General features: G+C 50.5%; 1 long non-coding RNA gene across 1 annotated transcript in view; it reads right to left on the reverse strand.

The window, feature by feature from the left end:
- LOC144761199 (uncharacterized) overlaps nucleotides 1-3003 on the reverse strand; it is a 176322-nt gene extending 173319 nt beyond the window's left edge. Inside the window, exon 1 of the long non-coding RNA XR_013595623.1 lies at nucleotides 2820-3003. This is a non-coding gene — a long non-coding RNA (uncharacterized LOC144761199). The remainder of the gene's footprint in view (nucleotides 1-2819) is intronic.
- Between the last annotated feature and the right edge of the window lie 3156 nt (nucleotides 3004-6159).

Raw genomic sequence — 6159 nt, forward strand, 5'->3', positions numbered from 1 at the left:
CAAAAACATTAATATGTTGCTTTTCATTTGAATAAGTTTAAAGGGCTTTCCCTTTAGCCGCTATCGCCTCCTCCGGAGTGCTAGGTTTGGGGCTGGCAGGAATCCCTGTAGCAGAGTTAGGACTTTATTGAAGGTCCCGCAGCCCAGAGGTTAAAACAGCGGTGCTCCCACTGACATTAAGCTCCTTGCATATGCCGTTATCCCCATCTGCGCATATTTAATCACACCTAATTGCCGAGTTACCATCATTCAGTCTCTCGTTAACAAGAGAGTCCAAGGGGTCCTCCCCGGGCTGAAAATTCTGATCCACAATGACCAAAGCGCTACCCACAGAACCAGCTTGGGGGTCACAGAACACGGACAGCCTGCTCTGTTCACGCACAGGAAGGTGCCACAGCACACTGATGGCCTGCATTTCCCAGGCATTGGAAGACCTCAAATATATTGATGGTTTAGACTGCAAAGGCACCATAAAGCACACTCCTGTCAGCGACAGCCAGCAGTGCTCACACAATCGAGGGTCTCCCAGCACACTGAAGGCCTGCAATACTTATGCATGGGAATGCCTCACTGCACACTGAAGGTTTGCATGGCTCAGGTAAGGGAAGGCCTTAAAGCAGACTGTTGCCGTTCACTGATCGGGTTCTGAAAGGTCCCACAACACTGCCAGCCTGCACTGTTCAGGCACTGAAGACTTCACAGCACACAGTCAGTCTGCAGTGTTCAGACACTGAAGGCTTCACAGCACACAGTCAGTCTGCTCTGTTCAGGCACTGAAGGCTTTACAGCACACAGACAGTCTGCACTGCTTTGGGGGTGGAATACTTCATAGCGCACAGCATGCACTGCTCGTGCGCTATGAGCCTCCACTTGGGGTGGAGGCTCAGAGAATACTAATCAACAGAGGCCGGAATCAATGAACTAATAAGTTTATAAACAATATTGCCTCTGACACCATAGATCACACTCTTTGCCACAATAGTCCCTTTTATTGAATGACAAACCCTATGCACACACAAACAAGGTCAAAATACATCGGATACAAGTCAATATACAATATACACAGTGACAAAGTGATAAAGTATCGGGATCCCCGTTGAAATTGCTTTGCAGGAATTCTAAATTGTATAGGACAGCCAGCCGACACGTGTTTCATCGCTATTGCGAATCCTTAGGGCTGAATGTGGCTGTATCAGGCATGTAGGTCGCTCTGCCGGTGATACTTCCGACCCAGCAGGGCCCGTGACCGAAGGTAGATGTATCAAGCATGTGTCGTTGACACCCAGTGGCCAGGACTGAGTAAGTCTTGTAAGCCACCTCAAAATCAAAACGTAGATGTGGGGCTAACAAGGTCGTGATTCCCCAGCTCGAAATCATCGATAGAAATCCGGGAGTCGTACTAGCATCTCGAAGTGCGAGGCTTAATTCAAAAGAGCGATCTGCGCGTGTGTTGCGAGAAAGCTTACTCTCGGGACACCATGTTCCAATGCGGACTGGAACATGGTGGCTTACAAGACATACTCAGTCCTAGCCATTGGGCGTCAACGACACATCCTTGATACATCTACCTTCGGTCACGGACCCAATTCATTGTGTTAGTAACTTGTTTACTGAATGCAGGGTGGTTTAGGCGGTTACCCACTCACCCAGCACGTTAATCTATGCGCCTAACTTGGCTGTGCGCCCTTTGCTTATCTGACAACCAAAAAAACCTTTAGGCCTTGCAGTCCCTTTTATTGACTTTGGGCTTTAAACGTTTCTATTTTAGTTCTTTTACATATTTGAGATTATCCTTCATTTCAAAAAATATATATTCTCCTTATCTGTACACAACATACATATACACAAAACATTTACTTGTACAACATATACACAATTGAATCATTTGTACATGAATTTCTTAGAATGATTGAATTCTAGATGGGTTCGTCGTAGTTACACATTTCATAGAATACTAATGACCTGCACTCCACAGCCCTGTGAAGCCTCACCGCACACTGCGGCCCTGCAGTGCCAAGGCACTGGGAGGTGCTCTCGGTGTGCTTTGTGCACAACAGAATGCAAAATGACCTTTAAAACAAACAGCTTAGATTGAAAATAGAAGTTGGCTAAAAGCCAGTATTGACCAAAGGGTGCTTAAAACAGTGGTACGAGTTTGTAATTCTCTAACAAGTCTGCAGAACGACTCCGCTTCTTGGCATAGGAGGGTGAAAAGTGGAGTAGGCCTGGTCAGGATTGTAGGCTGTCAGAGTGACCTCTGGATGAGGGACAGCTCCTGCTATCGAGCTACATTATAATTATTGATGGAAATAAATGCAAATAATTCATTGATATAAAGAGAACATCTGCACATAAACAGTCATTGAAGGAGATAGAACACACAGTGATTAACGTGGATTAAAGTTGTAATCCTGCCCTCTCTGGGACCAAATACAACTTCTCCAGTCTCTTCTAAGTAGCAAACCTCCCCCCTCGTCTGGCCTGGCATCACAGAGCAGCTCTCGAGTGATCTCTTCATGATGAGTGATAGGAGTCCACCCCGGGCTTTCCTTGCAGCATGGCTTTGCATTCTGGGACATGCACATTCAATTTGTCAGCTTTAAATAGACTTCAAAAGTTCCAGTCTACACGATGCGTGGATTTAAAATGTAATATACAAAGAGTAAACCTTAATCAGGGCAGCGTCGCTTGGGATTAAAATTTAGCCGAATTATTTAAAAAAAAAGAAATAATGGCTAAAAAGTATATTCATTGCGATACATTTGTACAGGCACTCAGCCTGAACCGAGCAAAGCGTCCCTCAGGGTTATTATCTTTACCTCCACGGAGGCTCCTTTATTCTGGGCCGCCGCCTGGGAAGGGTTCACCCCCGGCCTCTGGTGAGCCCCAGGCCCGGCCGCAGGCAGGGGGCCCTCCGAGGTCCAGGGCGGGGGCACAGACTGGGGCTCCCAGCCGGCCTGGGTCTGCTCGGATGGAGGCCCAGAGCCCCAACATGGCTGCCGCCCTGCCGGACATCGTCTCTGCGCGCGGAGGCGGAGCCAACGGTCACCGGAAGAGGCAGCACGTTGGACGTGCGGAGACGGCACCAATCACAGCGCTCGCAAGGAAGCGACAGCAAATCTGAGGTCCAATCAAGATCTCAGACACACTCGGGGGCTGGGCCAATAGGGCACGTCACCCGGAAGACGAGCCCTATTGGCTACCTGCGGCTTGAGACGGATGTCACTCTCCTTATGGTTACAAACTGTGAGATGTAGGACAAGGTGAGCAGTGGATAGAAGTTCGTTTTTTAGGTCGAGCTGACGTTAGCATTCATGCGAAGCATGAATGCTGTCAGCTCGACAACTAATGTGATCCGTTTTTAGGAGAGTGGACACCAAAGTGTTACGAGCGTTTTCAGTGCCGGATTTCACCTCGGGAGCGCGCAGCATTGTCTGCAGTGGCAGTGTCACTTTCGCTTTTGTATTACTTTCGTTTTTTCCGAGGCTGGCTGAGGGTAGCTTGAAATGAACAGGCTTGCTTTGAACATCATGAGTAATTATTTCTAGCCGTCTTGTAATGAACATGCACGCTGGTATTCTTTTTAAAACACTTCTTTGTAAAGGCACATTTTTAATTATCGGAAGCATCACAGTGAATAAATGGGTCAAGCTGCTGGTTTATTTATTTATTATTTTGGCGTCATATTTACTTTTAAATTTAAATGAGTGGCCCCCACCCCTCTGCATGCACGCACGCACACACAGGCGCACACACACACACACACACACACATACACACTGCCGCCCTGCACCCCCTGCATACACACAGACACGCAAGCACGGAGCCCCACTCACCCGGACTTCTACTCGTCCCGCTCCGGGCTGCTCCCTCCGGCGTCAACGGGCACAGGGACACTGACACTCCGCTCCTTGGCTTCCCGGGCGGACGCCGGCTGCACGCAGGGCTCTCCTCTCTCTGCTCCGGAGCCTTGCGCCAGCCATTGCAGCCTGCCTCCTGGGAAGCTCCGGTCGCGGTCGACTTCCTGCTCTGGTCAGGCCCCGCCTCTGTCTCGAGGAGGGCTGCCTGACTTCCGCCCGGCCTGCTTTCGCTGGAACAGCCGCTGGACGATCAGAGCCATCAGACGAGCACAAGAGGTTTACGGTAAATGTCTTTTTAATTTTTTTTTTTATAAACACTATTACTAGCCTATGCACTGATTCTCTTATCCCATACCCGCATATGCTATCTCTCATCACGCATCTCACTATATGAGTGACATTTTGATAACGTATGAAACTTTTTGAGAGGCACTTCACTGCGAGTAGAAGGCGGCAGTTATGTCGTTGTAATAAAATGAATATAAGAAATAGATTCCTTTGTGCGTTACAGTAGGCACTTAGCTTTGTTCCCATTCAAGCATGGGTTTCCCCGGTCCAACATACAAGTGGCGATGACTAAAAATACAGGACTGCCTGAACAAATAAACTTTCAAACAACACAATGATTTTGGACTTTAAGCAAAAAAAACCTGATAGATTAGTTTTGTATAGCCCACTGTTAAACAGCGCCTTCACTGAGTGAATTTAATTGTCCTGGTGGCAGACACTCACGAAAGCTACACAAATGAAGCCTTTTTTCCTACATATTGCCCCTTTGTTTCTCTCTTCTCTGCTTTATATCAACCGCCTCAATACAATTTCTTTTCCCCTCTGCCTTTCTCTTCAACTCTTCTCTCATCTCCCTGCTCTCGCTCTCCCTCCCTACTTACACCCTCCCCTCTATCCACACCCTGTGATGTCGGCTTACAGGCCCTCTTGCCGCACATGGAATCTACCCGTCTCTCACTGAGAGTGACTATTTTAAGTGAAAGTCAATGACATTATGTAAGCCACTGGTTTTTAAATGCCGCAAACTTTTATCCCCCTCCTGTGATGTGAACCTTCTTTCGGGACGTGGTCGCCTATCGCCACCTGCAGGCCAAAACTGCAGGCCTCACACCCTCACTCACCCTCACTCACCCTCACACCTCCTCACCCTCACACCTCCTCACCCTCACACCGCCTCACCCTACCCTCACTCATCCTCACTCATCCTCACTCACACACCCTCACACACCCTCACACACCTTCAGACACCTTCAGACCGTCACACCCCCTCACCCCCCTCACCCTTATCCTCACACACCCTCACTCACCCTCACCCCCTCACTCGCCTTCGCCCCTCACCCACCCTCACTCACACCCTCACCCACCTTCATACCCTCACACACCCTCATCCTCACTCACCCTCACACCTCCTTACCATCACACACCCTCACATCCTCACCCACCAACACACCCTCACCAACACACCCTTACCCTCACTCACACCCTAACACCCCCTCACCCCCTCATCCCCTCATCCCCTCATCCTCATTCACCCTCACACCTCCTCACCATCACACCCCCTCACCCCCTCACCCACCCTCACACACCCTCATTCACCCTCACACACCCTCACTCACTTTGACACCCCCCACCCTCACACCCTCACCCCCTCATCCTCACTCACCCTCACACCTCCTCACCATCGCATACCCTCACATCCTCGCACCCTCACCAACCCTCACACACCATCACTCACCTTCACACCCCCTCACCCCCTCATCCTCACACACCCCTCACCCTCACAACCCTCACACCCGCACTCACCTCACCCCTCACTCACCTTCACACCCTCACCCTCACACACCCTCACCCCCTCATCCTCATACACCATCCCTCACCCTCACACCCTCACTCACCCTCACCCCCCCTCACTCTCCCTTACACCCTCAGCCTCACCCCCCCCATCACTCACCCTCACACCCCATCACCCTCACACCCCCACTCACCTTCACACCCCCTCACCTTCACCCCTCACCCCCTCATCCTCCTACACCCGCACTCACCCTCACACACCCGCACTCACCCTCACACACCCGCACTCACCCTCCCACCCTCACTCACCCTCCCACCCTCACTCACCCTCACACCCTCTCACCTTCACCCCTCACACACCCTCACTCACCCTCACTCACCCTCACCCTCACACCCTCCGCCTCACACACCATCACTCACCCTCGTCACCCTCACACCCTCATTCACCCACCCTCACTCACATCACACCTCCTCACCTTCACACACCCTCACATCCTCA

This window comes from Lissotriton helveticus, chromosome 6 (assembly GCF_964261635.1).
Source record: "Lissotriton helveticus chromosome 6, aLisHel1.1, whole genome shotgun sequence".
Taxonomy (NCBI): domain Eukaryota; kingdom Metazoa; phylum Chordata; class Amphibia; order Caudata; family Salamandridae; genus Lissotriton; species Lissotriton helveticus.